The sequence below is a fragment of the Rousettus aegyptiacus genome, unplaced genomic scaffold, assembly GCF_014176215.1.
Source record: "Rousettus aegyptiacus isolate mRouAeg1 unplaced genomic scaffold, mRouAeg1.p scaffold_m13_p_19, whole genome shotgun sequence".
In the NCBI taxonomy this organism is placed as follows: Eukaryota; Metazoa; Chordata; class Mammalia; order Chiroptera; family Pteropodidae; genus Rousettus; species Rousettus aegyptiacus.
Genome location: NW_023416294.1, coordinates 3,770,270 through 3,792,500, shown reverse-complemented (window position 1 = coordinate 3,792,500; position 22,231 = coordinate 3,770,270). Strand labels below are relative to the sequence as shown.

General features: G+C 50.9%; 1 protein-coding gene across 10 annotated transcripts in view; it reads right to left on the bottom strand.

The window, feature by feature from the left end:
• The window catches only part of NLGN4X (neuroligin 4 X-linked), a 218,825-nt gene that overhangs the window by 190,381 nt on the left and 6,213 nt on the right, over positions 1-22,231 (bottom strand). For 8 of the 10 annotated variants that reach the window (XM_036235708.1, XM_016123786.2, XM_016123787.2 and 5 more), the window contains exons 2-3: positions 6,701-6,869; positions 4,935-5,019 (exon numbers count right to left, since the gene is read on the bottom strand). The exons of 1 other annotated variant lie outside the window; for it this stretch is intronic. The gene's annotated coding sequence lies outside the window, so the exon portion shown is untranslated. The remainder of the gene's footprint in view (positions 1-4,934; positions 5,020-6,700; positions 6,870-22,231) is intronic. One more of the 10 variants, XM_036235706.1, reaches the window with a different exon arrangement.

Below are 22,231 nucleotides of genomic sequence, written 5' to 3'. Positions count from 1 at the left end.
CATGACGGGGAAGGAGATACAGCAGCTGAACCTGCAGTGCACCTGGAAGATGTAATTATAGATACGTCGATGCTAATGAACTCACGTTCTTCTGTGCACGTACAGGGCACCGAAACACACGCTCGGGAGGAAATCTGTGCAGTCTACACGTCACGGCGTCTGAGCGGCTGTTCCCGAGGGGAAAAAAAATGTCACGAGACACTGAGTTTGTCTCCTTCCTGCAGCCGGGTTCAGAAAATTCCAGAAAGAAAAATGACACGTGTTATCCCGGACTGAAAGGAGTAAGCGCGGTTTGCGAGAACATAACTCACAAGGGCCAGGACACCGTTGTTTTTTCCTCTGTCTTACGGTGAAGAGTCAGAGCAGGGTTTTCTGCACAATGGAGAAAGAACGGTGTCCGCTCAGGGGCTGCTGGTCGCCTCCTGGCCGACGTGCAGGGGGAGCCTCAGGCGTGGGAGGCTGAGTTCGCGGAACTGGACCAAACTCTCGCCAGCCAGGGTCACCTGCTCCCGCGCTCAAGGGGGCAGGAGGAGGTCAAGAGGGCAAGCCCAATGTCACCGGGCCGCTTGGGCAGCTCGGCCAGGACGAGGCCGCCCACCGCCGGCTTCCAGGAAGCGCCCGTTCCGCTTCCTGCTGGACGCCCGCGGGGCGCGCACAGGGCTGCCCTCGGCCCGCCGCGGAGGAGAGGAGGCGGCGGGGGCATTTCAGACGGAAGCCCCTTAATGACCCACGGCTGAAACGGATCTTGCTAATGTTCACGACAGGTCCGCGGAGCTCCGGGGGTGGCGTCCGATGACCGGGTCGATGAAGAGAGAACATGCCGCGGCCCTGTGGATATTCATCGCCGACTCCCACGGGGCACGCGGAGTCAGAAGCACCTCGCTGCTCGATTCTCTCTCACTCACACTCACACACAGAAAAGCAAGAAGCTCCCGCTTGTACCGGTGAAAACGCACTTCATTAAAAACTTGCTGAGCACAACGAAAGACAGAGCGCGCCGGTCCTGAACCTAGTGTCCCGTTCTCCTCGACGAGATGCTCCAGGTGATGATGCGAGGCCCAGGGCGAGCCCCGTCCTCAAAGGTCCCCCGTGGTGCACCTCCCTCATCAGGAGCCTTATCCGCCACGAGCAGAGAGTCACTGTCGCCTGTCACGAGGACAGCCGGGGGCCGCGTGTGCGAGCCGGCGTGCGGCGGCTGCATCGCGTGCGTTTGAGGCTGGCGGTGGCCATCGGCTCTCCCCGTGGAGCGGGCCAGTCCCACGTGCGACATTTCAGAACGCTCGAAGAGCCCGTTTATCCGCGCGCCCCGGATCCCTGGTCGCGAACGCCCGCTCCGTGTGGGAGAGCCGGCGAAGGCCGCATTCGCGAAACTCCTCACGTGAAAGCACGCATCTCTGTCACCCACGCCTCTCTGTTACAGGCTCATCGTCACCTCTGAAGGGCAGACCCCACGCGTTTGCCGAGACCGGCCCCGCCGCCCTGCAACGAACCGCACCACATCTCTCATCAACGGGCAAATTAATATCTTAGGCTCTGCAGGCCGCCCAGCGCCCGGCACAGGTGTTTGGCCCTGGCATTACGGTTATGACAGTGCCGCGGGCAGAAATGTCAATGCACACGTGTGGCCGGCTCGAGAAAACGTCACTGGTAAACGGAAGTGACCGGCCCATCGCCCAGAGCTGGCCTCACCTTCCACTAGGACACGGACCATGGTCACCGACTCAACGTGACTTTACGTCCAATGTTAGCTCATCACATGACTTATAAGTAGTATAAGATTATCTCCTCGACTAGATAGAGCTGATCTTTATTTTTTCCACCCTAAAATAGATTGTTTTGGCAGAAAAGAAGCATTAAACTCGGGGGGAAGATGGCAGTATAATACTGGTAACATGGTAAACAATTATGGGTTTGGGGACTACTTAAAAAAAAAAGGATCGAGGAAGCTCAAAAACACATTGTTTATATTATTTTATCACTACATCTATATTACATATATTTTTATTATGATTATGTTTATATATTTAAGGATATCTCAGAGTAGATATACTTCTACTCTAAATCACAAAATGTTCAATAAAAGATTCATTTGGATAATGTGTTCGCAACTAAGTAGACCGTAAACAAAATATCTCAGCGTTCAACGTTATGAGCCCCTGGGAAAATGCTGGTCACCAGAATCGACAGCATCCTACTAATTGAGTTCCATATGATAGTTCCTGATTTCTGGTTCATGCTTAAAAGTGAAAATTATGGTTTTGGGAGTGTCATGAGGATAGGCTTTTTTGGTCATCAGTTTTGAATTGAATTAAGCCATCCTTGCAAGAAAACGAAGGAATTCCTAGCATGAGTTTACCGGGACCATCCCAGGCAACTATAAAAATCCACTGGTAAAAAAAAAAATTATTTTAACAGGTAGTATAAAACCAGAAAAGTGTTTGTTCAGCCTTATATAGGAAATCTGGTTACGACGGTATAAGCTGAAAGTTTCAAGAATTAAATAGACTTAATGAATTATTTGTATTTCCTAGGCAGCTGTTGTTTCTTTATTTAGAATCATAGGTTCTTTGCCGTGAAAAGGAAGTGACTTCGTGGCACTGTGTTTTTTAAAACATCAGAAGCCCGTTCTGTAGATTTCACTCGGAGGCAAAATCATATGACATTTGTCTTTGTGAGTCACTTAGCATAACACCCCCCAGGCGTACTCATGTTCTTGCAGATGGCAACAGTTTATCCTTCTTGATGGCTGAGCAATATTCTGCTGTATGTACGAATCCCTCTTCTTTAGCCATTCACCTACTGACGGACACAGCCCGGCGGCCTCCCGATCTTGGCTGGCGTAATCAACGCTGCAATGGACCTATGATGTCCCTTTACCCTGCAAGGTGGTGTCCTGGGTCTCTGTGGGAATGCCCAGGTGTGGCATTACCGGGTTCTCCTTTGTAGCCATCGGCGTGCCGAGCCGAGCCCCGGGGATGTGGTCCGTCACATTGGAACGACCGTGTACGGGGTCAGGGAGGGACCGGATTTACCAAGGTCAGCTCAGCCTGCCGTATAGAAACGCCTAACCTCTGTGTTGTACACGCAAACTTAATATAACGCTGCATGTCAACGGTAATTGCAGAATAAAAAGAAATGTAACTTAAAAGATCAAAAACGAAATAAAGTATCGCAAGTCTGGTCGGCGAACACCAGCCGCTTGGCCGCAGGTGTGGGCGACGAGGTCGCGGACGGATGTGTGTGTCCACCACACCCCGCGGCGCCCGTAAGAGACACCGGGGCGGTCAGCGTCCAGGGACGCCGTGGCGGGGAGAGCAAGTCGCCACTCAGGCATCAGCCCGCCCGGCCGTCCCCAGGAGACCACGCGGGCACGTCCGGCCTGGGGCCGCGTCTCAGCGAGGGCCGCCCCGAACCCCCACTCCGCAGCACCGCCCCCACGGGAGCGGCCGTGAGGCGGGCGTGCGATCACGCCGAGCACGGCCCGCGGCGTCGGATGCAGGCCGAGCCCACGCGCGGGGGGCCGGGTCCCCGCGCACCCGGCGGGCAGGCAGGTCTCATGACGGGACGCGACCTGTCATACCGTGAGCGGCGAGTGCCGCTCGGCCCTGAGCCGATGCCAGGCCGATTGCGAACGCTTCTCCTCGGAACGAGGACAGTCCGGCAGCACTAAACCGAGAGCCCCTTCCTTGCTCTGCGCCCCTGGAAATGGTGATAACCAGCCCAGCCGCACCAGGTCTGGTCTCTGTCCCCGAGGCTCCGTGCGTGCGGAGAGACGCGCGAGCTCCCGACACTTCACGCCTCTGTTACACGCTCGTGCTCTGCCCGGGGGGAAGGAAGACGCACATTTTAAAAAAGAAACTCTCGCACGATTCCTGAGACAAAGGGACGTGGGTAAGGAGTCGCCACTGATCATTTAGCGGCAGGTGTGGAGAGCCTCGTGTACGCCCACCCAACACCTGTGACGAAATGGGAAAATCTCTGTGTACGACGTAAAATCGGCACAAGGGATCATCTTCCGAATTTGCATGTGAACCACCGAAACGCGGAACGAATGAGTCTTCGTTGATTCGTTACAAATTACCTTTGAAAAAAGTTTTAAAAACTACCATTTATGTGTGTGTTTGTGTGTGTGTGTGTGTGTGAGGAAGTATAAAGAGGAGTTTGGAAATCACATTTGCTGGAAATAAAGAGTTTGATAAAGGACACGAGTTTGTCGCCCTTACACAATTCGGAAACGCTTCCGAGGAGAGGCGTGGGCAGGACGTGGCCTGTGGCAGAGAGAGGCTCAAAGCCGTGTGTGGTCTCAGCCACGACACTCAAACCGATCAGAAAGTCGGTCAACAACCCGTATTTAATCGATAGCGTCATAAATCGTGCCTCGGCGGAGCCTGACTCGACGCCTCAGCCACAGAGACATCAACGATGACCGGAAGCATCGCACGACACGATGCATGAAAGTGACCCTTCTGCCCCTCCGTAGGCTACACTCTCTTTCCGGTTCCCACGCGCAGAGGACGATCCTGGGGCCTCGGTGGGCCCTCAGCCGGCGCTGGACGCACGCGCCTCACGTGTGAATCCTACTCCGTACGGTGACTTCCCGAGACCCGTCGAACACTTTCGCTCTAAACCCGACGGGGCCGCCGATGCCCGACGGGTCCGCGGCTGACACAAGAGGCTCGGAAAACGCACTGGTCTACGAGACGCGCTCTGCCTCGTGGCTGGGCGCACGGGCAAAGAACTCCCCCTCGACCCTGCGCCTTCGATGCCCGCCACACGCCACACACACCTCCGAAATCCCAGCGCCCCCGTCCGCTTGTTCATCGCGAACAGACGTTTTACAAGAGAACCGTCTGCACCGGGCGTCTCCCCGGGAAGCGCCGCGCGAAGCCACGTAACGGCACACGCCGGGGTCAGGGCTTGGCCACCTCACTTACCATCCCCGCGTCCTCCTACGGAAACGCCCTCGGGAGCGACTCCGCACGAGACCCGGGCTTCGTTTCCATCTCAGCGTGTTTCTCCCTGTTCAGAGACAAAAGACAACCACGTTGCTCCCCTCGGTCACAGAGAGGGCGGACGCGTCACGGTCGGAGTTACATCCCTCGCGAGCCTCCTTTCGGGCAGGTGCGCATGTCGGTTGGTTGGTGGCACAGAGTCATTCCTACCCGGCCGGCTGCCGAATAATTCGAGCAACACGGGCATGGCCACCCGCGGATTCCCTCACGCGGGAATCCAGGACCGAAGGAGACCCCCTCGCGGCCGCCCACACCCCCCTGCCGTGGCCCGAGCGGCATCACCTTTTACTCGAAGACAATAACCGAGTGCGGGTCTACGCTCGACCCGGCCGATCTAAGTTAGGAATTTAAACTCCTCGCAGAATTTAGCTCGTGGGAGAGCCGATCCGCCTTGTGCGACTCGTCGATGTGCGAGAGGGAATCGCGAGCCTGCGGCTTGTTCTCCGCCCCCTACGTCGGAGGGTCGGAACGTGCACACAATGGAACCGTGTGGTGCTCTGGGATCGACGGCGGCGAAGCTCGTCTGCCCGCGCGGCGGCCGTCCGCGGACCAAGTGCCACGCGGCTGGTCACCTCACGGGGCAATCTTCTCGTTAAAGGACGAGCCTCTCCCGACACTGCTCATGCTACGTGCAAGCGAGAGGCGTTAACGAGGCAGCCGACTCCTTGCGAGGATGTCCGGCCATATCCCCACGTGCCTTGGACACATACTGGCTTCCATCTCGAGGAAGGACAGTGAGCAGAAGAGGAGGAAAGAGATGTTACCCCTGGAAAGAACCCTGCTCATCAATACCAGTTCTGGGGGGCGGGGGGACCGTCCCCCACGCTGGTGGGGTCTACGACAGGGTGGGAGGCGTCCATCCATCCTGCTGGCCTCCCGGCCTCCTCCGGATTGTCCCTTAGCGGCACTGGTCCCTGTCCTCAGCACGCACCACACAAATCTCTGCTGCCGGGCAAGCTCGAGCGTGTGCTCCGAACTTTTTATTTCTTCTTGGACGGTAACCTTTGGGTGTGAACTCACGCCACGACGCTCTTTCCGACGGCTTTTTGTAGGAGAAACTGACGCCCCCCCCCCCCACTGACGACTCAGGGGCAGGCCGTGGCCCTCTGCTACATGCCATCTGGGTTCGTATCGAGAAAGAATGGGGATGAGCACTCCTCCGCTCAAACTGTTCCTTTATTTTTCTCATTTGTTCTGTGTTACATGATTCACGGCAGTCCACAGTGTACTGAGCCTCACATCGTGTATTTAAAGCTAAATCATAAGCTATGGTCACGGGGTTAATGAGATATTTTGAAGGTTAAAGAATAAATTCTCTAGATTAAAACGCTTCACGATTTTACCGCTACATTTGGACCGCTGCAGAAGGCCTTGAGACACATAAATAACCCTACAAAGAGCTCATCATTTTGAAGTGAATACAAAATTACATACTGTAATCTGTTTTCCTATAAAGCTACATACCCTGCCATAGAAATATCAGTTGTAAAGACCTACAGTGTATATTAGCTACTGATTCGCCTACAAAAGCTTCTCGCGAAAACAAGTATCACCTACGACAATTTGATATTAGTCAAATAAACCGATACTGATGAATGACCCATATATTGGCAAATGTTACCGTAAAAATTGTGTCTTTTTACTGGAACCTTAGCGTAGAGAGAACAGGCTGCTCGGAGCACGCGTACCTTCGGAGGAATGTCAGAGGCGCGAGCTAAGATGGGTGTCTTCCACGCTACGGGGACGTCTCCGGGAAGCCTCTCCACATAATTTCATCTCTACCACCTGGGCTTTGGGGGCTCGCCGAGGCCTTCCGAGCCATTCCCGTGCGTCCTGGTCGGGAGCTCAAAGAGAAACCTGGAACATAACACACAGAGACATGACCGTTTTCGCATTGCCGTAGCTCTCGCGTTTCGACACGGCACTGCTAGGATCTCATTTCCTGGTACGGGAATGATTTCCAACGCACATGGCCTAGAACTGCCCGCGTTCATGGCGCGACTGTTTGCGGAGCGGAGACCTTGAACGGAACAGACAGAAAAGCATTTCCGAGGATGGATGAATTCTGAGACGGAAGCCTCATAGGGCTGCTGGTCTCAGGCAGGAGACCGTTGCCAAGGCGAGGACTTGGGTGCCATCGTGTGAGCCGCCCCCCCGGCCCCCGGTCAGCGACACAGGTATCGTGTGTCGTGCTCAGGGAGGCGACAGCTCTGAGACTGTCTTAGCAGATGGCCTCTCAGAGGATGGAGCTTTTGAGAGAGGAGGAAAGAGAAGGGCCACAGAGTTCAGACGCCAGCCCCCAGAAGCAAGGCACAGACAGCCTCCCCGGGGGCCTCAGCAAGTCGGCGGCATGACTATAGCTACAGGTCCCCAAGGCGGCCGACATCGTCCGTGACCAGCATCGGCCTGAGGACGAACACACACCGAACCCGGACAATGCAAACCTAGTTTCGACCTAAACATATCTCAGAGGTATTTTTAAGTTAAAAGAAAAACCAGCATCGTTCCTTATATATGTCGTTTCCTTTTGAGTCACGGTGACCTGCTAAATTTCTAAAAGAAAAATGGGAGGGCCAAGGTTGAATGTGGGCACATTTTCTTGAGTAGCTAAAATTGCTCAGGTGAGAAAAAAACTTAGCTCTAGGGGTCATCCTGGATATTCTTAGATGTGTATGTAAATGTTCAAATTAACATAAATCACCTTACTTTGCACCCAAAGTTATCTAATCCAAATTTTATCTCCCACGTCTCAAACAGAACCATCTTCCGGACTATATCCGTTTCTGAAAAGATGCACATTTAATAAAATATCTGTTTCTGTCTAGGATTTGCTCCCGATTTTTTTTACACAATCTTTAAATGGTTTAATTTTTAGCATTATGAAAGTCAAAAGAAAACAACACAGAAAAATTTCAATTTAGAATCTAAGAGTAACTTAAAATATATATAATCGATTTTACACAAATCTACTCCTCTTAAATCATCCCACGATTCTAACGAACTCTTAAGAAATTCATTTCTTGTCACAGCTAATTTGGGCCCAAACCTTTACAACGGAACTAAAAAAGGACACAGATTCACCCATCCAGCAAACAGCGGAAACACGGAGTACTACACAGCACGTTCATAGCTTTACCGTGACACTAAATGGTCAAGCTCCAAAATCTTAAACATTCCCAAAATGTATCCCTGTCCATTTTCTAGGCATGGGACATTTGATGAAGCTTTTCCACAACACCATCTTTAAAACAAAACAAAACAAAAACAGAATAAAATTGTAAAAACTGTAGGGGCATGAATACCGGCAAAGAAGATTTTAAAGGCTAAGCCAGCATTTGGAACTAAATAAAGTAAGTATACTGAACGACGCAGGTGTTTTCCGTAAATCCTTCTAGTTTATAAACCCTAAACGGAGCAACCAAGGAACACACACCTCCCCTTCAGTGAAAGACGAACTCCCTCCTATGACAAACCGGCTTAATGATCAAAGGTAGCCTCTGCCCATCGTCCCTCTGGCTAGCTACACGACTGAGAAAACTTATTAACACGCAACATGTGATCTTGTCGGTCGTTCGCCGAATACCAACAGACCGTCGTACGACTAATCACTTTTTCAAAAAAATGCCCAGTGAGCACCCCATCTATGCCAGAGGCGTGAGAGACGCATTTTTAGAGAGGGCAGGAAACCATTGAACACACACACACACGCACGCACACACACGCATCCGCAATTTGCAATGTGAGATTCTGGAAACGCGACCTTCGGCCGGCCGGCTGGCAGCGCCTCCTTTCCACCCAGCATTCTCTCACCAGACCGCCGTGAGCTTGCCGCGTCCCCACGCTGGAGCCTCGCTGGCGGATGAGGCCGGATCGGCGGGCGCTCCGGGTCGGTCACACTCACAATCGCGCCCACCGGCCACGGCGGCCATTTACATCGCATCCGTCAAGCGCCGTTTGCGGGCACCGCGTCATAAATTGATTTTTCCTTCTCGCTTATGTTTTTGCTGGAGCCCGGCTGGTTTATCCATCTTCTTGCCGAGAATGAAATGTATCTCCGAGTCTTGTTCCATGAATCCATTCGAATACCTCCTTTAGCCCCGGCTCAAAACGACGTGTCGACAACAGAACCCAAGTTTTACAAATGGAGACGAGAAACAGTAAACCATTTACATTTACGCACTAGGAAATAAATACGGTGAAATGAGGTTCATTGTTAGCAGACGCACGTAACGAAGAAATGTGCACACAGAAAGGTCAGGGACAGGACTTCACAGTCCCACCCCGCAGAATCCAACTCGTAACTGTTACTGGGTGTGCATCACGCCGACTTTTAACGACCATTGTGCAGTTAACGTCGGCACTTTAACTGAAGCATGGCACTGTATTACTAGTTTATCACCATCCGAATACAAATAACTGCTTGTGCATAATCCTTGCATCATAAAAAATGTAAAAGATGCCCATTTATCAGAGAAATTAAAAACGGCAACACCAAACAAGCTATTAGGAAGTCATTCGTGGCCGACTTTAGGCGGCACTCTTTGGGGGTACCTTCCATTAATTCCCAGCGTCCAAGGTTAGTGACATCTCTCTCAAAAACACATTTTCCCGTAGAAATCCATCTTGCAGCTCACTCGCGGAATATTAAAACTTCTTATGTTGTTGAAGAACCTAATTGTCATCAATCAATGTAACGGAGCAGACAATAGAACACCGTTTTCGACGGGTCTTAAATTTAATTTTCTGTGTGGCGCCCTTCCAAAGCCTCCGCCGATGTTAATAACTTCTAAATCACTGACAGCACTCGGCAACGCGTGTGCTTGTGTAGACGTGTAAATCACATTCTGCGCTTCAAACGTCTCGGGGCTCTCTTCCCAGCTCCTGCGTTTTCATTGATTTGGCCCAATTTTAGATAAGCTATCTGCGTTTCGTTCCACGCTTGGTTCTGAAAGATATTTATCAAGGATTTTCTCTTTCCTTTCTCTCTCTCTCTCTCTTTCCTCTGAAGCGCTCACTTACATAAATCAATTGCATCTTCCTTTTGGATGAAGCGTCTGATAATGACAATCCCCAAACATTCACGGAATCCTCATTACAAACCATGCGATTCGTGCAGTCGATTCTTGCGATGAGGGAGAGCTTCCCGGGATAATTCATTCGGCTGGTCTCCCTCACAGCGAAGTCTGCCTAATTTTCCCGGCCATGCCCGCGCACCCACAAAAATCCCAAAGACAATGAAATCCCCTGTTCGGAACCTGGCATGAGTCGACTTCACTTTATAACAGAGGTTCTTCACTGGGACAGAGGTTTCCCCCAAAGGGCATCTGGCAATGTCTGAAGACATCTTTGGACTTCCCAACAGCTGGGCACAGACATGCTTCTCAGCCTCTACAAGCTTCTAGCTGTGAGTACGGCTAAGCACCTGCCAAAGCACAGGGCCACCACCTACAAAAAGAGAATCACCCAACCCAACACCAATACTGCCCGTATCAGAAGACCTTGTTTCGTAAGAAAGCTGTATTCCCACAAAACGCTTGATAAATCGCATCCTACTGTCAATATTATACAGCACTAAGTAGTTTGCAAAGTTCTGTAATGCATCCTTCTGTCATAGGGTCCCACGATCTTCTAATTATGGTTTAAAATTTCCTAATTGACATCACAGAACCTTGGATTCATCAAGCACACACACGTATACACACATACAAACGTGCGAGGCACGCCTTGCAAGATTTCTAGCAATATCCTCCTTCTGAGAGGTTGATAATGCATTCCTTCACTTTGTTCTTCAAATTAAATGTCTAATGTGTATCCCTTTTTCTCACATTTGCAGCCCTTCAGCCGAAGGGTCCATGTGGTTTTGTGGGGTCGGGGAGGGGGGATGGGGAGATACTGGTCAAAAGGCACAAAGTTCCAGTTTTAAGACGAGTAAGTTCGGGGATGCCACGTACAATATCGTGAGAAGAATTAACAATATTGTATCACATACTTGAGAGTCTCAAGAGAGCAGGTCTGAAATGTTCTCATCACAAAAAAGAAATAGTAATTATGTGACATGATGGACGTCTTAGATGAAATCATTTCGCAATATATGTGTATCCAATCAGCACGTTTACGCCTTAAACTCACATTTTGTAGGTCAATGTATCAGTAAAGCTTGCGTGGGGAGGACGAAATAAATCAAGAATGGGGAGGACGAAATAAATCAAGAACGACGACAAAACATCCCGGTCAGCCATCTGTCCCCAAACTGTCTTAATTCGGGTCATAACTACTTTAGGGTAAGAATGACGTCCAACTCTAATTGTCTATATTAGGTTACTAGCCTTTAGCTTTTATCTTTCTAAATACACTACACAGCATGGACTTTGACCACACTGCCATAATTTGGTTAACGGCGAGTTGGCAAAGGGGCAGCCCCTGAAGGGTGAGAGAGAGAGAGAGAGAGAGAGAGAGAGAGAGAGAGAGAGTGAGTGTGTGTGTGTGTGTGTGTGTGTGTGTGTGTGTAATGCTGGAACTCAGCCCCCTTTCTGCCCACCTCTCATCCGTACCACGTGTGTATCGGGGACCAGATAACGTGAGGTCCAGTGAGCCCCAAGAGCACCCCTTCTGGGGCTCAAGTCCCCAAGCCCTGCTCCCTCGGGAGTCTGGACCCTCAGCCCGAGGATGGTGGAAACCCCTCCTGTTCCCGTAAAAACAACGCAAGGGCCCCATGGGGCTAACTCTGCAACCTACTTTCACACAGGAGAAAAACGGCAGTTTATTCAAGAAGAATTTGCGTGGAAAAAAACGAAGATGGAGCGGGTGATGTATAGGTGAAAAGAAATGCCAGAGAGACGGCGGCGCCCGGACCTCGCGCGAGTCGCCGTGCGACAGCGCCGTGACTCGTACGGCCCGGAAGCCGATGAGACGAGCTGCTGACGGTTTTAGGCGCGGGAAAGACAGGCCAGCCATGTAAAAAACAAACAAACAAACAAACAAACAAACAAACAAACAAAATCGGCCGTCATGTTTCGGATCAATGAAATGACATGGGGCCACCAGGGGACCAGGGGTGGCGGACGAGGTCAGATGCAAACGATGAAGCCCGTGCTAGCAACTGCTTTCGTTACTCCGTATTTTTTCTTCTTCTTTTTTTTTTGCATGGACTTGAAAGGTTCGATACTAAAACATTCTATGCGATTTCAACGACCTGCAAACTTTTTTTTTTTCCTTTTTAAGGACACACAAAAAAGCTTGCAAAGCAAAGCAAAATCAAGGACGTCCTCATGATGGAGAAAGGCAGGTGCACACGGGAGGGTTTGGAAATCTAAGTCCCGGGATTGAAACTGTGGAAATACCCCCTTCAAAAAAAAATAGAGAATGATTAATAAGTCATGACCTTCTGAGAGAATTAATCGCGAAAAATAATGTTTATGAAGGTTTGTAAGAATCCTAAGCGACTTCTGCCATAATACTGTGGGACGTGCAAACTTCCAAATGGTATAGCTAGACACAGGTACAGAGAGAGAGACAGGATGCAAAGATACAAATGTATTAACATAAATATGAATAAATTCTAAATACAGAGAAGTGCAATATATTGATACAGTCACAAATATAACTTACGATATTACAGACTACGTTGACATTGACATCGGTGTACATATAGACGTGCAGATATACCTACATTCTACATGACATAAATACAGACAAAATGTAGATATAGGTATACAACTATTATCTGCTTTTAAAATATTCAGAAAATTGCTGCCAGAAGCTATACAAATTGTTTGGTTTTTACCCACTGGCTTAGGAAACGATACTGAGTTTTTGCTTTTTTTTTTCCCAAAATTTCTGTATTTCTTATAATACTCATTTCTTCTCCGCGAGGAAAAACACACTGCCTTTTAGAAGCCCCTTGAAAAAGCCACAGTGTGCTTAAACGACTTAATTCATTCAATGAACCCAGTGACCAGAATCCAAGAAAAGAATGCTTGTTAAGACAGACTCAAGCGATGACCACCATGTGCATATTAAACTTCTATATTAAAACCCACATCATAATGTTAAGAAAATGAGATCACTTACTTTTTTTTAACCATTTCCCCACCCCACCCCACCCCCCCCTTTTGGCAAACATCAAAGTTATTCTCTTATCGATCAGGATGTTTCTGTTTTGTTTAGTCCTTTTTTCTTTTTTTTTTTTTAAGATTCCATATATAAGTCAAACCGTACAGTATTTTATCTGACTTTTTCACTTCACGTAATATCCTCTAGGTCTATTATCCGCGGCTGTTGCAAGTGGCAACGTGTGGAGACTGAGATCGCTTTTTAAAGCATCAATCATGGCAAGAACATGCCCGAGGCCACACACGACAGCTTCCTGAAAGCGTGCTCCTGACGGCTGGGCTGGGAGTGACGGCTCAGCCGGCAGGTGCCTCGGGGCTGTTACGCTTGTTCATGGGAAGAGGCGAGGTACACCGTGGGAAGGACCGAGCCCAGGCCACTCCCAATATCTCTGCGAGGGACGGTCGGAGCTGCGTGAGCTGCCGTCTGCCAAAGACACGTGACCGTGGCTGGTCCACAGAGGGCTCCTGGCAGGGGGAGAGGAGCTGAGCAAACCAAGCGACAGTGACCGAAACACCAGAGTCGGAGACTGCGGGGTCTCCGCCGTCTCGGGATAGAACACCCCCCCCCCGGTCCATGTTCCGACCCCGGATGGACGGGACGTTGCCCCTCTGAGGCCTCGCACTCGCCAGCGACCGAAACGAAGACCGACTCGCGTCCACGCATGGCGGCAGAGGAAAATACGTCACCAAAGCGTCAACGGCAGTGTGGGACTCGGTCACATGACAATACAGGGCACGGGGGTGGAGGGGGCGTGGGCCTTAAAGAGCCACGAGCCCGTGCGGGTCTAAGGGAATGACGGCATAGATAAAGGAACGAATACGGAAGGGAGAAATCCTCCTTGCGAGGAAGCCTCGATAACGGACGTCGATACCTGGCCATCTCAGACACGGAGGTGAATTCTCCCTCTTCCCGCCCTGCGTGGACTCGCGTGACTTGTCCCCAGGGAGCAGGCCGTGCACAGTGACGGGGTGTGCGACTTCACTGCGCACAAACCTGGTACCGCCGCCTCCGCCGGGCGGGGGAGTCACCGGCCACGGCTCGCGGATGGCAGGCGCCCTCGCTGTGATGACGCAAAGGGCAATCAGTGACGGTCCCTCTCCGTGTTTGCTCCCCCGAGCCTCGGTCTGCAGTGCCAGACGAGACTCCCGCTGGGGCACAGCCCACCTGCGAAACTCACGCACAACGAGGTCACGAGAGCGTCACGGGCGAGAGGAGGCCTGGGAAGCGTGACCATGACGTGCCACGTGACATCCCGGCGGGAGCCTGGATGACAGACGGGGCATTAGGTAAAAAAGTGGCGGACTAGCAAATAAAGTGGGGCGCGAGCTCACGGCCGTGTGCTCGAGTCGGGGCCGTAGTTGTGACAGCTGCCGCCTTGTACCGCACCGCTAAATGCTCAGGGAGGAGACGGCACCTCTCTATGTTGTCTTTCCCATTTTATTTTTATCAATCTAGAACTATGTTCAAGTTAAAAAAAATATATAAAAGAGCATTGCAGAAATGTCCTAAAGGAAAAAAAAAGTGTGTGTTTTGTCAAGTTCATCGTGTATGCATAAGAATTAGTCATACGATGACCCCCACGGAGGCGGGGTCTGCTGGCTCCCCGCCTGCAGAATCAAACCACCCCCCCCCCACACACACAGAAAAGCAACAAAGTGAAACAGTTTAAACACATCTGGTGGTAATAAAAAAAAAAGGGGAGGGAGGGGGTTAGTCAAGTGCATTTACTTGGAGGCATCGTGGAAAAACAGCGAGCCCCAGAGAGCGAAGAGAGCCGTGCCCGCAGCCCGACGCCCGGCTGGGGAGGGTGAGGGTCGGAAGCAGAGGCGGCCTCCCGCAAAGCGGCAGAGGGGTCTCGGCGGCCGCCAGCAAGCCCGGGCACTCAGGCAGCACCCCGAGAAGACCCCGCGGTACCACCACCGTACCCCAGGAATCTCAGGCCCCCAATTCCGGCAGACCGCTACCCAAACACGGGGGTCGGGAGTGAGCCTTGTGGAAGCAGGACATAGATTTGCTCACAGGAACTCGGCCGTTATCACCCCCACGTGCCCCGGCCCCGGGACCACTGCTTCCTGAAGATGCGTCGTCGTTAAAAATACCCATTTCCGTGAACGGCAGCTCTACCGGCGGATGGACAGGTGCCCTGCAAGGCCCCCCAATGTGACAAGATAGTCACGGACCAGCCCCTACGAACGTTCCCCGGAAAAAGGGGTTCTGGGTGTCTGCGTCCAGGACCCCCTGCTTGTCTCGACTTGGCGACGGTAAATGTTTTTTCTGCGCTGCCGATTTCACCTCCCAGGACTAGAAAGAGGCAGAGAGAGAAGGAGAATCCACTTGTGTTGGCGGAGATGAGAAATTATGTGCCCCGTCTCAGACGAAGTGTGGGAGACGGGCAGAAGCGCCCCAGAGAAGGGTGCACCCCCACCATGAGGCATGGTGCGCCCCGTGAAGGTGACTCACGCATGTTTCGGGAAACGGACGCCGGGTCCTCACCTGCAGGTCGTAACGGAGGGTCGCATTCCTAAAACGACGGCGCAGAAGCAGCTAGCTTTGCGTTCCCAGCGCCTGAGGACACCAGGGTGGTTTGTTCCGCAGGACGCAGGTTCCCGCCCACTTCTGCAGGCGACGCCCCCGCCGCCTCCCCGCCCCTCCCCCACCATGCCGTGGGTCCCAGCGGCTCCGCCACGCGGTGACGGAAAGTGGGTTTTCCAAACACAAACGTGCGCCCCACATCATTAACCCGTTTGCTCGAAAATTAGGGAAAGCAGACACTCGAAACCCTGCAAAGTGAGCGCGGTAAAAAGGGAATGATTTGTGCATATGTAAATGTACATGCATGTGCTTGTAAATTTACGTATGCAAATTAGTTTGTTTAATTATTTTGTACATGATTATATATGCATATAATTATAGATAACATATTTACTATATAACTTTTGTATATAACTATATGTGTATAATTATATGTAACATATAATGTATTTATATAATTATAATTGTACATATGATTACTTTTATATAATTATATGCGATAATTTATGATGAAATTAATTTATCATTATAAATTAATGATGCAAATGCTATCAACGCACATGAATTATGTATACACTTAATCTGGTCACAGCCAAATTAACAAAAGATTGTTGAGCTCTACGAACGCCCGACGTAACTAAGCGAGGCAGCTACCTCAGCGTTTCTAGGGCGTGACCGACACTTTGTATATACGGATACATCTGAAACGATATGTACTTGTATACATTTATACGACTAAACCTTTTCTGGTTAACTGGGCTGGGACGGGATTGAATCCCCAACCACCTGTGAAATGAATGCACATGCCTCGTGATGTCATTCCCATGTAATTCTGATACATCTTAGCATCCGATCGCTGTTCTTCATCGGAAGGAGGCTTTCCGATGGATGTAATGATCACGTACACTCACGGGCATCGCTCCATCTCTCGTGTTGTCACGGCAGACTGAATCGTCGCCACTGAACACCCCCGCGCAAGTTCCGAGTGACCCGGTGTCTGGATCCCGAGCGAGCGTCATAACACGCTACCGTCTGCTCTGGACGTACGCACGCGGCCGAGTTCTGCTGAGACGGCATCTCCCAGGGTGCAGAGGGTGGTCCCCTCCGTCTCTGAGTATTAGTACACACGTCCTGCGCTATGTGTACAGGTCACCCGCCTATCACGCCTTTGCTGAGGTCCCTTCGTGTTAGGGCACCGCAAATCCACACTTCTCCCCTTTGCCAAGATCTGCCGTGTCCCCATTTCTGCTTGAGACGCCCTTTCTCTGCTCGTTGGACCGTTGATTACCTTCCGTGTGACTGTCACATTTTCTCCCTCCCCGTCGTCCTCAGCAGGAAGGACTTCCTCCCGCCTCACTGACCGGCTGATATATTTCCGTCGCTAACCCTGAGCTCTGTGGGCTCCTGGGCAAAGATGCATCCCAAAGTACGGTCTTTGCCTTGTTTGTTTTGTTTCTTTTCGTACTCGTTTGATTTTCAAACTGGTCCACATTACAATGCTCCGGATTCTCTGATTCCGATGTCAGTTCCAAACACTGCTCTGTGCTGTGGTCGAAGCTGTCCTCTGGTGAGCTCGGCGTGTGGGGACCTCCACGGCTCGTGCGCCCATCCTGCGCCTTCTGCAGTGGACAGACCACCCCGCTGGCTTAGGCCAGCACACAGGGACCGTGGTGCGGCTTCTAGGACAGACAGACAGCTGTCTTGCCCCCAAGGCTTCCTCATCGAATGTCCGATCTGTCTGCTCACCAACCTCGGTAGCCTGTTCTATTAAGCTAATGCGGAATAGGACACGGCTTCCCTCTGAAAATTACAAAATGAACCTGACTCCTAATACGGGAGCTACAGGGCCCTGATGACTTTTGCTTTTAACTATTTTTAAAAGATTTGCGAACACTGGATTAAGCTGTTTTCCCTTAATTTTGGACATAGGACATAAAGAGATTACACACCACACACACCCCAGAAGGGAGGTAGGGAGATTCTCATATAAAACTTTGTTCTTAATTTCAAGAGTCCGCCTTCTACGCCACTGTATCTATCCAATACCCCACACTTAATTTTTATGGCCACTACAGCACAAAATGTCACTGCGATATGAATAATACACGGAAAAGAAACAACTGAGTTTTCTTCGTATTCCCCCTCCTTGGTCTTGCACAAATGCTGAATAAATGAAGGAAATGAAGAAAAAAAGAAAAAAAAAAACCAATGCGTTCACTTCTGCAGGTTACCTTGGCAATTTAAAGAGTCACGCGACGTAGCTCCCCTAAGCTCTTCTGTCCGCTCTGTGCCAATAAAATATAATACGAGTGCCCTTGACGCAATTCTCTGATTGCTAGTTATGTAATTTGGGTCACGCTCCTTACAGAGGATCTCTACTTCTGTGATGTCTCCTGAATGCATTAGTGTGAGGTTTCTGACGTCCATACATGTGTCTGTAACGTGGCTGTAAGAGTCGAGAGAGGCCTAGGACATGGGAGAGTCTCCAAAATTATGTAATCTGGGAGCTCTTTAAGAAAGAATCCCCGATTTGGGAGTTCTTCCCATCAATTGTTATCGTGTTGTCATATTTATAATTTTTTTTTTAACTTGAATGTTTAGAATTTGTTTTCCCTCTGAGACAATGCAATCTACACTTCCTATTTAAGCAATCCTGGCTCCCAGGATAAGCTACACTGTTGCTTACTGAGGTTATTTCATGATGCTCAAAGACCATGTATGGCTGAAAACTGGGTTATGTGTGAACGCGGTGGAGTTCACGCAATCATCTTTGAGACTCAAAGGCATTAGAATTCAAGGCACTGTTCATGCCTTCAAAATACTGAGATGCCTAAATGTTGCCGAGTGATTTTGTAGAGACCATAGGAATTAGCCACCAATGAGTGGGGTGACCTCCACTACCTTACGTTAAAAACATGGGCTCTCGATTCTTTGTTGATTCGAGGTCATCTGTTTTAGATGTGTATTTATACTCACACGACTTCCTAAAATGAAAATCAATGTTTAACCACTATTGGGCTTGATCACCTTCCAAAACATAGTCACGTATAGAAATATCGCGTGTGAGGAAGTCTGCTGAATTGCCATGGAAATGCTTCTCGGTCCCCCCCGCGAATCTTGTTTTGTAAACTATCCTCTCCTGACTGACTGTCTGATCCCTCCATCTACCTAGTCACTAAGGGTCTCTGAGACCTCGTGGCTCCCCCAGATTTAAGAAGGCCGGGGAGAAAGGGAGGGAGGGGAGGAGGAAGATGAGGAGAGACGGAGAAATGGCCGTGGAAGAATGAATGAAGGAAGAAACGAACGCGAGGGAGGGGGGCAGGAGGTGAACTCAGGGAGGGAATGCACACCCCATCCCGGAACACGGGCAGGGCTGGCGTCCGCAGGACCTAAACGCGCTGACGACCTTGCTTCGCATTCACACACGGGCGGGGAGGTCTCAGAGCCGACCTGCGCCCAATTCACCTGGACTTTGCCAGCAGTAAATCACCTGCAGGCCTATACCCGGCGGCACAGGACACGCCCAGGACAGGTGAGGAAGGGGAGGAGCCTTCCCCTCCCCGGCCCCCCACGCCGCAGGGAGAAGCGCGTTTCCAGCGAGCGGGGCGTGAGTGACTCCCCGGCTTCCCACCTGCCCAGGCGAAGGATCCCCACCCCTCCCCCCGTTCCCGCACCTGCCACATTCACCTTGCGCACAGCCGCGCAGGTGATGGGCCAGCAGAAGCCACCTGCGGGCGGCACACGGACGCTCAGCCGGGGGCCGCCCCACCGCACGCCCACGCTGGGCGGGCGGACGCTGCCCGGATTCCTGGGGCGCGCGAGGCCTGTGCGTCCTGCAGGAAAGGCCACACGCCCACGTCCGCAGATGCGTGCGACTCCCGGACCGCTTCACAGACGCGCGCAGTGGCCTTGAACGAGGCTCCCGGGTGTCCCGGGGCGTGTGCGCTCCTCAGCGGGGAAGAGCGGTCACACGTCAGGGGACGGAGTAGTTTTTTGTGCAGCATCGGCGCTCATGGGATCGGGCGGCCTGGGAGCCGGCTTCCCACACCACACGGGTCCCCTGGGAAAAGGGACATCAGGCCACCTGCCAGTCTGTCTGTCTGGCTATCCATCCATCAGTCATCTGTGTATTATGTACCAATCTATTCGTTATCGATCCACCTACCTATCCATCATCTACTACATATCTACCCATTCCTCTATCCATCCATCCATCCGTTATCTATCAACTGCCTATGTATCATCCATCCATCCATCCATCCATCCATCCATCCATCCATCCATCCATCTATCCATCTATCCATCTACCTACCTACCTACCTACCTACCTACCTGTATTATCTATCAACTATCTATCTACCCATTCCTCTATCCATCCATCCATGATCCGTTATCTATCAACTGCCTGTGTATCATCTCTCTCTCTCTCTCTCTCTTTCTCTCTCTCTCTCTCTCTCTCTCATCTCTATCTACCTACCTACCTATCTGTTCATCATCTATCACCTACTTACCCATTCCTCTATCCATCCATCAATCACCCATCATTTATCAACTCTCTATACATCTATCATCTATAGCTATACTATATATCTTTATGTGTTAACTTATTATATATTATGTTTACATACAATGATACACAATATATAACTCTATATTATACGTTATATAGCTGAACGAATTTTACTCATTACACATACATACATATATATATAAGGGCTTTCCAATAAATTTTGAAATATAGCAACTTTAGATAACACAGCCTTTCTTCCTCAACTACTTTAGGTGAAAACAAATGCAATTACAGAAATCTATAGTATATAAACACATTACACAGGAACACAGCAATAATTATATACACATCTGTATAAGTGAAATTCAGCCAGTGCACACGATGAAGGTTTTCTGGGGCTAACATGCCCATTAAACTATTTTATGCAGGAAACAGCTCTCTGGGACGGTGGCTGGGCCCGCCCTGAGGCCACTGGTGTCGAGTCAGATGCCCCAGTCCAGAGCTGACTTGGAATGCGTCCTGGTGCATGTGCAGACCCCGCCCCCAGGGGCGAGGGGGCCAGACCCCACCCCCGGTCGGGCCCCCTGCTGCAGCTGTGAGCTCGGGTGCCTCCGTGTGTCCCAGCAGGGGCCCCCGTGGGGCCAGCCCGGGTTCAGCCATCACGCAAAGGCTCTCTGCAGGACGACAGGGACTGAGGCCATAAAGACACTATTATGAGCTCGGTGTCTTTTGTGACTTCAAGCGTCTCGGTGTTTACTGACAGTGAATGCCGGGTTTGTCCACGGCGCCAACACAATGCTGCCGGCGACCATGCCAGACGCTTCCCCAGCAGGCCCCTCTGCCACCGGGAGCAAGATGGGCGGGCATCTCCCACGAGGCAGATAAAAGGCTTGCGAGCTGTGGCCTTTCCGAAGTGCTCGCTTCGGTCCTGTGAGGCTCGGCGGCTTTTCTGTGCCGGGGAGCAACATGGCGTGATCCCAGCAACACCAGAAACGGCCTTATTCTGTTACAACTATCATGGAGATTATCCCGCCACAAACGTGGGCGGCAACGCCTCGTTACAAATTATCACTCAAGTCAGAAGACACAGCTTCAAGGAAACTTAGAGGGATGCCGGCTGCTTGGCCCCTAGCACACACTCCCCGCGTACTTAGAGGTCAGGTTAATGGCTGCACCTCGCGGTGAGGAACGGCTCACGGCTCACGGCTCCGTCACACATTAGCTCAGACTGTGAATTTTCAAATGTCAGCTTTGGCGATGGATCGGCGGAGAGAAGGAGAGGAAAATGACTAAGGCAGAGTCACAATTTTCACTCTGGTGTCGTGTTTTTTGAGTCGATCTAATGTGTGGAGGTGGCTGAGGAAAACATTTGTGTGCAAGAAATAGCTCTTGGTTACAGTCTGCATCTGGGTGTATCTATCTAGGTACATAAACAGAGCCAGACCCCTTTCTTACCATGTGGCTTTAGGCCATGCAGCGGAGAGGGCATATCTGACTGACTTAGAAAAGCAGTTAACAATGGTGCATTTTATTTTGTAAAAAAGTTCATTTACATTTTTATGTGTTCCCACTTAGCCCATTCCTAGAGTGATACTTATTTTAAGTAGGAAAAATCAGAAAACAAGACAAGCGCTCAGCCTCCGTGGCCTCCGCTCTCGCCCACCCCCACCAGCTCTGCTTTGCAGAGAAGGATGCTAGAGGCCCGGCAGCCCCACGAAGCTGGCCGGCCATCAAGGTAACGTAACCCGAGCGCCCGCCACAGCTCTGAAGCAAATATTGGCGATGTTGCAATGCCAGACAGGGAACATGACGCCGCCCCAGCTCCCAGGGCGGAGCAGGATGCAGACCGAACAGGACACTTCTCACCCGCGCCAGCCCCAGTTTCGTTAATCTTGCTCCTTTTCCAAAAGATCCAAAACCTCACCCTTCCCGAGGCTTGCAACTCTGTGCCAGGCTCTTTACTTTCTAATGCAGAAACCCTGCAGGTGAAATTCTAGGCTCCCCAAAAGTTTACTTTGCGAAATAAGCGCGTTCTCAGCCTTTATCCTCCAAGAAAAAAAAAATA